Raw genomic sequence first — 8,357 nt, forward strand, 5'->3', positions numbered from 1 at the left:
ATTAATTCTAACATTGTGATAAAGTCTTGAAGAAAACATAATTTATTTAAACCAAAATTATTACACCATATACATTTATCCAAGGATTTCCCCTTATTAGGAATCTTACTGAACTTTATTTTAATCAAATAGAAAAATCTTTCAAATTTTGTTTTAAAGTAACAAAGTCATGGGATGCCTGGGTGGCTCAGTTGGTTGAGTGTCCAACTCGTGATTTTGGCTTAGGTCATGATCTCAGGCTTGTGAGATCGAGCCCTGCATTGGGCTCTGCACTGATGGTGTGGATCCTGCTTAGGATTCTCCCATCTCCCTCTCTGCCACTCCTTGATAGGCACACTCTCTGTCTCTGTCCCTCAAAATAAACAAACTTTAAAATAAAATAAAATAAAATAAAATAAAATAAAAAAATAACAAAGTCCTTAGAATTTTGTGGCTCTTCTCAGGCACCTGCCTTCCCTTGTTTCTTATCCTTTAGCGTAGCAACCAAATTCATTAATTCAACTCGGAATTAAACCTCAAAATTTTTGTTCTTCTGAATTCAGTTCAGCAAATCACCTGTGTTTATGTAAGTAAGCAAATGAAAACAGCTCTATCAAATTCAAGACTTGTTTAACTCACTTCTTTCATTTTCTCTAGACATAGTAAAATATATATAAGAATTTGTTCAAAAAATGTTTATATCATACAACAGGAGGTCATTATTAAATTCTGGGCCAGCGATGATTTTCTCCTTATTTTATTATATGCTTTATGCGTTGTTTATTTATAGTCCTCATCCAGTCAGATTGTGGGTCAAGTTAGGGACATAATTATTGAGGTTAAGTAATACCTTATAGTTGGTATACAGAACATTTCTTGCATCTTCTTGTGACTCACTTTTTATATAACTGTGAGATTTTCCTGGTTTTTGGGTTTTTTGGTTTTTGTATTTTTTGTGTGAGGAGAGAAAAATTTGCACACTTGAAATTCTAGAGTTTTCAGACGGGCATGCAACTCCAGATTAATCAAAAGCAACAATTTCCACTACAAATTGTATTTAGGCTCACTAATGTTTGGTTTCGGCAAATTAAGCAAAACCCTCTCAAAAGTTAGAACTCTCCAGGGTGGCTGGGTGGCTTAGTTGATTAAGCATCTGACACTTGGTTTTGGCTCAGGTCATCCGGGGTCATCCCAGGGTCATGGGATCAAGCTTTCCGAGGAGCTCCCCACCCCTGTCGAACCCCCCATCGAGCCAGGCTCTGCATTGGGCACGGAGCCTGCTTGGGATTCTCTCTCTCTCTCTCTCTCTCTCTCTCTCTCTCTCTCTCTCTCCCTTCCTTAGCTGTTGCTACAACAGTAATTTGAATTGCAAGAGCATAAGAATCACCTGGAAGGCTTATTAAAATGCACATTTCTTGGCCCTTGCTGGGCAGTATGTGCTTCAGTAGGAAAGGTCTGGGAAGTTGCATTTCCAAGTTCCCAGGTAATGTTGGTAAAGCTGGACTTGGGGACCATTTTGAGTCCAATGTTCTAGAATGTTTGCTAAACGACCAATTTCTGTGCCCAATTAATCTGCCAAAATTTCCTGAGAGGGGGAAAAAGAAATGAAGAGTAGTAACACTTAAAAACAGACAAACCGCTATAAAGTCTAATTAATCTTTCTTCGTAAGAATGGGGGAAAATTGTATTTCGTTTCACACCCACAAAAAGCTTTAAAATCTAATTCATATGTCAGAAGGAAGCATAGAATGCAAAATTTACCGACCCAGATCTCAAGGGAAGATCAGAGGCTCAGAAGCTCTCCATTCCAATGAGCACAAAAATTTTGAGCAAAAATTAAAAACAAGGAGGATGCTGGAAGTTATCAAAATTTTGGATATAAGCAGACCAAAAAAAACCATTAGAAAAGTCCTGGTGGCTCAGTCAGTGGGCATCCAACTTCAGCTCAGGTCATGATCTCGTGATCCATAAGTTCGAGTCTGTGCTAAGAGCTCAGAGCCTGGAGTCTCCTTCAGATTGTCCCACTCTCTCTCTGCCCCTCCCCGACTCATGCTCTGTCTCTCTTTGTCTCTAAAAAATGAATAAACTTAAAAAAAAAAAAAAAAGATTAACAAAAGGTATGAAAGACTATCTCTGCTAGATTCCCCAACACTTTCACTCAAGAAAGAATGTCTCTCCTAATATTACCCAACGAAGTGAAAGAATTGTGGCCTGACGATAAATTCCCAACAGGAGTCTTGGACGTGGAGGCCCCAAATCAGAACATCTAGATTATTGAGGCTTAGGTATGGGTTTTCTGCAGCTCAGTCCCCAAGCTCCAGACCATTCCAGGCTCATTGTTTTCTGTCCTTGCTATCTAAGAATTCTAATGTTTTTGAATTTCTTCCATTTCTCCTAGCAAGACATAAATACATGAATACAGTATAATTTGTCATTCCTGCTTCCTTGAAATTTTATTAAGAATTTCAGAGTAGAATAAACTGAGGGTTACTGGAGGGGAGGTGGGCAGAGGGATGGGTTCAATAGGTGGTGGGGAGGAAGGACTGTACTTGGGATGAGCACTGGGTGATGAATGTAAATGATAAATCCCTAGATTCCACACCTGAAACTAATGTTACACTGTATGTTAACTAACTGGTATTTAAATAAAAACTTGAAAGAGAAAAAAAAAAAAAGAACTCCAGAGTAAAAGAATCCTTTACTTTCCAACCTTTGTTACCTAGTGGTGTGAAAATAAGGATGAATGGTCGTGAGTTCTTTAATCGCCTCAACACAGGCTGACCCTATCAGTGGTATAATGGAGGATAAATTGGAACCAGTGTCTCTGGGGTCACAAAAATAGGCTGTGCAGAGTGGTTCACCATGGTTTGTTAACAATTTTCAAGGAATTTAGCAATTTTCAAGGAATTTATGGTTAAATCTTTGCCCTTCATAAAAACTGTGATGAATTTTATAAATGTAATTTGACTTTGCCACTTCAACTGATATAAACAAATTGCTTTACATATTATGCCATAAGAATGTTCCTCCAGGTCAAGAAACAAAAAGTTACAATTGTTGCATAACTGTGTAATTTTTACATGTAGATATAAATAATGTATATGTGTGTATATGTGTATGGGTATATGAATGTATATATGTGCATATAACTAAATTCTACAAGTAATGTAATCATTCTCCTACTGATGGAAATTTACCGTGGTCCCATATATTTTGCTGCCATAAAAAAAGCAGCAATAAACATTCTAACTTTCCAGAAGATGTGTTCTTTCACACTGGTTCTTTAATCTCCATAGGCTCAAGTCCCAAAAATGGAACTGCGAAGTCAACATGTTTTTTGTCTTTAAAAATAATAATAATAATTACTACCAGATGACTTTACAAAAAGTTTTCAATTCACATTTCCACCAACAATGTATAATGTTTGTATCCCTGAATCCTCACCAGCACTGAATTTTTTTAATATAATCTAATGGAATTAAAAAAAAAAAACATAGATTCCCTTTCAATTTGAAATTCCTTGATAATACTGAAATTAAACATCAACGTTATTCCTTTAATATTCAAATGCTGAAAATATGTATAACTACAATCAATGTCAAGAATCGAATAACCAAGAGTCCTGGTAAATTATACATCAGAATTCCTAAGCGAACACAGCACTGGATGTGGAGCTGGAAAATTCCTATATAAATCCTAGCTCTTCCATCTACCACATTGAAAATGTGGGTAACTTGTTTAACTTTTCTAAGTTTTAGTTCCTACAATATCTAAATTGGACTAAATCACCACTCCTACTTCTTGAGGCATTGTGATAATGTGGATAATGTGACGATGTTGAGGAGTATCATCTGCTGAAGTGGTTAGCACGATTCCCGGCACCTAGAGAGCAGTTAATAGACATTGTATTACATTGTATTAGTATTACAAGGATGCTTACCACCTTCTGATATGCTTTCACTCTTTTTCTCTCTAGGATCTTGAGTGAAACGTGGTTAAAGAACAAAGCGGAATGATGTCAACTTGATGACCTCAATGTATTCACATTTGAAATACCTTAAAATATTTTTCTGGCAACACAAAAGACATCTGCTGTCTTAAGTTGGCACTGACACTTTCTTTAAATTATATATGCAACAATATTACAGTGACATCGGCAGCATCAAAGAAACAAAAACCAAAACCCAAACAGAATGAAGCAAAACACAAGAAAGCACATAAACCTTAATGGTGAGTTAATTAAATTCTTAATGGTGAGATGGCAATGTTTTGAGTATTACAATGCCTTCATAAATGAATAGGTAGCCCCTGTGAAACCATGTTATTGGTTCACCCATTCACTCACTATTTTTACATCTTTGCTCTTTGTCTCTGTAAATTCACTAATTCTTTCTGATGTTATGTTCTCACACTCTGAGCCATTTTTATCAATTTATAATAAACTTGATCGAATAGTAGTTTGCATTTGTTTATCCTTGGTTGGTTCAAAGCACTTGGTATAATTTCCTTGAAATCATCTCCTCCCATTTCACAACATTGCATTCTTTTCAATTAATTCCCAATAAACTCGTAATTGTCCATGCTCTGTTAGAGCCAGCAGTTAATCTCTGTTTAAGCTAATGGGTTCAACGTCTTCAACAAACAAATCTTTCGTGAAGGCTGCTGACAACCCAGAGTATTAACTGAATCTAGTTTCATTATTTCTCACTTTCCTTGATCTTTTTCTCTCTTATTGTTTGGGAAATAGTCATGGCATTCTGGTACTAGTATATAATATGATAAGGACTAGAGAACACAGTGCAAAGAGTCAAACTATTCTCCTTAAAGCTGGTGTGACCCTTCTTGTATACCAAGCCTCAGATGACAAGCCCATAACATGGGTAGTAGTACTCTCTAAACTCATTTTCAAGCATGAAACCAAACACATCTGACAATGTATGATTTCACTTGTACCTTATACAAGTGCCAAGAATAAGAAGTACAGTTGTATCAAATAAAATTATATATTTTTCAATTAGAATTAATTTTTCAAAATGGAAAAACTTAACCACTATTTTTATTATAAAAGTAAATGTACTCATCATTTTTTAAAAGTACAAAGAAAAAGGGGAAAAAAATTACCAGCTGTCCTACATCCCAGAGACAATCACTGTTAACATTACAGATGTGAAATATCCAAACATTTGGATAAAATAGATAAAATTATTTTTTCAAAAAAAAATACTAGACATTATTTTGGATAACCTATTTTTCTAATTGTATAGAGCATAAAATAAATGTCATCACTTGACAATATAAACTAACCTATTCTTTTTTTTTTATGTCTATTCCTTTATTTGGAGAGAGAGAGAGAGAGAGAGAGAGAGAGAGAGAGAGAGAGAGAGAGCAGAGGAGGAGGAGAGTGAGAGGGAAAGAGAGAATCCCAAGCAGTCTCCGCACCATCAGCACAGAGTCTGAATTGGGGCTTGAACTCACGAACCAAGAGTCGGATGCTTAACCTACTGGGCCACCCAGGCACCCCTAATCTATTATTTTTTTAATTTTAATTTTTTTTTTAAGGAGAGAGAGAGAGACAGAGCATGAGCAGGGGAGAAGCACAGAGAGAGGGAGACACAGAATCTGAAGCAGGCTCCAAGCACTGACCTGTCAGCACAGAGCCCGTCGCGGGGCTCCAACTCACAAACCAAGAGATCATGACCTGAGCTGAAGTCGGACGCCCAACCAACTGAGCCAGGCGCCCCCCTAATCTATTCTTTTAAACAGCAAGGTACATTTCATTGTATAATATATGTAATATACCATAATGTATTCACTGAGGCCTCAGGAGGGGAATTTAAGTTGCTTATAATTTTCCTATTACAAATAAACATTATAAAAGTAATCTTTGATGGGGCACCTGGGTGGCTCAGTCTTTTGGAGTCCGACTTGGGCTCAGGGCATGATCTCGTGGTCTGTGGGTTCAAGCCACGCGTCAGGCTCTGTGCTGACAGCTCGGAGCCTGAAGCCTGCTTCAGATTCTGTGTCTCCCTCTCTCTCTCTGCCCCTCCCCTGCTCATGCTCTGTCCCTCTCTCTCTGTCAAAAATAAATAAACATTTTTAAAAAGTTTTTTTAAAAAGTAATCTTTGCAAAAATTTTTTCTATGTTATTTGTGTAGGAAAATTACTAGAAAGAGAATTGCTAGATCAAAGATTTATAACAATTTAAATTTCAAGATATTGGGACTAACTGTCCTTCAAAATATTGTACAGAACTGTATTTTTGAGTTTCTTTCCTTCATTTTCTCCATAGCCAATCATTTTAATTTTTTCCAGTCTCTGAGACAGAAAAGAAATCCAGTCCAAAAATATACAAGGGAGATGAATAGATAAAGAAGGAAACACAAATGGCCAAGAGAAATAAGAGATGGTCAAAGTCAGTCCAATCAGAAGAGCTAAACTTTAAAAAATGCAACAATATTCACTGTTAGCAAGTGTGTGAGTATTAGACATTCTCATATCCCATAGACATGGTATTGGCAGGAATACAAACTAGGGCCTTGTTTTGGAAGCATATTTGGTCACAACAAAAAATATTATTCGTATATTCATTCCACAGCAGTTTCATTGAAGAATTTATCATAGAGATAATCTTGAAAAAGTACAGAAGCCAAGATATGTTATTAATGTTATTGGTAGAAGATTATTTAAATAAATTATAACATATTCATACAGTGCAGTTTTTAAAAATAATATCTTGAAGATAAATTGAAGAACTCAACCAAGCTTTCATAATATATATGCCTATGAAATTATTATGTTGTATACCTTAAAGTTATATAATGTTATTTGTTAATTATATCTCAATAAAGCTGGGGAAAAAATGTAAAGCCTAGATTCCGAACATCCTTTTGTATAATTCCAAAAGAGTAAGTTATATTTCAGGGCACCTGGGTGGCTCAGTGGGTTAAATGTCAGACTCTTGATTTCAGCTCAGGTTGTGATCTCACGGTTCGTGGGATCATCCCTGCATCAGTCTCTGTGTGGACAGTGCAGATTGTACGTGCGTTTCTCTCTCTCCCTATCTTTCTGCTCCTCCCCTGCTCTTGCGCTCTCTCTCTCTTTCTTGGATTTAAAAAAAATTTTTTTTAATGTTTACTTATTTTTGAGAGAGAGAGAGCACAAGCCGGGGAGGGGCAGAGAGAGAGAAGGAGACACAGGATCTGAAGCAGGCTCCAGGCTGTCAGCACAGAGCCTGATGCAGGGCTTGAACTCATAAACCGTGAGATCATGACCTGAGCCAAAGCCAGACGCTTAACCAACTGAGCCACCCAGGCGCCCCAATTCTTGGATTTCTTTTACCAAGTGCATGAATTATATTTTTATGTCAGCCTGAGGTATTAACTAAATAAAATTATGAGCCATTTTTGTCATTTTCCACTTTTGTGTATAAATGAAGAAAACCGAGGCTTGTCTTTTTTAAATTTGATCGTTCTAAGTCTGTAATTTTTATGAAATCCTCTGCTAACTTCGTAAAGTTTAGTGCTCTGCTAACATCCTTTCACAAAGACTGTTTATGTTGTACAATAACTAGTTGCTCAAGACAAATCTTATAAGGTAGATACAAAATGTGGCATGCATCTTCTGGGTCAAACTAATTTCATGTAATGAACAAAATTGTGTAAATATCAAATTATAGGACCTTCATATGATCTATCAATCTACCGAGTTAAATAGCTGAAATCACTTCCAAAACAAATCCTTTTGCAGTCAGCAAAATGAAGCAATTACATGAATAAGTTTTTCCACTTGGCCTATTTTTCTGCCCATGGTTATTAATCAGTCTCACTGACTACATTTTCCATTTTACATCCACTTTCAGGCACTGCTCCAGGTGGCCAAACATTTCACATTACGTAAATAAAATAAAACAAAACCTTTGCCCATTGAGCAAATGGATGTACTTCAGATCTAATTCTTCCAGCCTTTCTCAAATCATTCAGAAAACACAATATGGATTCTATAAAAGGATACTCAATATTTTCATTTTATTTGGCTAACTGGAATTTGTTTAAGTGAAATTTTGCTCCAACCGATATTACCCAGATAGCTGAATTAATTTAGGTTGATGGCCTGTTTTATCTCATGGCTCTTTGATACCTTTGGCTCGATTGTTTGTTGCTTTGCCTTGTCTCTTCTTCCGAATTCAAAGTCTGGGAAATGCCTGTTTGGAACAGCTGTTTCACATACTGCCTCTTTCAGATGCCAGTTCTTAACCCTTGCTACATATCAGAATGACTATTACTTTATACTACTATTCTAGACGCAATCAGGTGGTGATTCAGATTTAACTGGGCCAAAGTGGGGCCAGGGCAATTTTTTAGAGCTCCAAATGTGATTCT

General features: G+C 36.5%; 1 long non-coding RNA gene across 1 annotated transcript; it reads left to right on the forward strand.

Annotated features, from left to right (window-relative positions):
• The first annotated feature begins 3,584 nt into the window (after nt 1-3,584).
• LOC131509652 (uncharacterized) lies at nt 3,585-4,436 on the forward strand. The gene is made up of 2 exons (XR_009260645.1): nt 3,585-3,704; nt 3,956-4,436. It is a non-coding gene; the product is annotated as an uncharacterized LOC131509652 (long non-coding RNA).
• The last annotated feature ends 3,921 nt before the right edge of the window (nt 4,437-8,357 follow it).

The sequence above is a fragment of the Neofelis nebulosa genome, chromosome 1 (genome assembly GCF_028018385.1).
Source record: "Neofelis nebulosa isolate mNeoNeb1 chromosome 1, mNeoNeb1.pri, whole genome shotgun sequence".
NCBI classification, from domain to species: domain Eukaryota; kingdom Metazoa; phylum Chordata; class Mammalia; order Carnivora; family Felidae; genus Neofelis; species Neofelis nebulosa.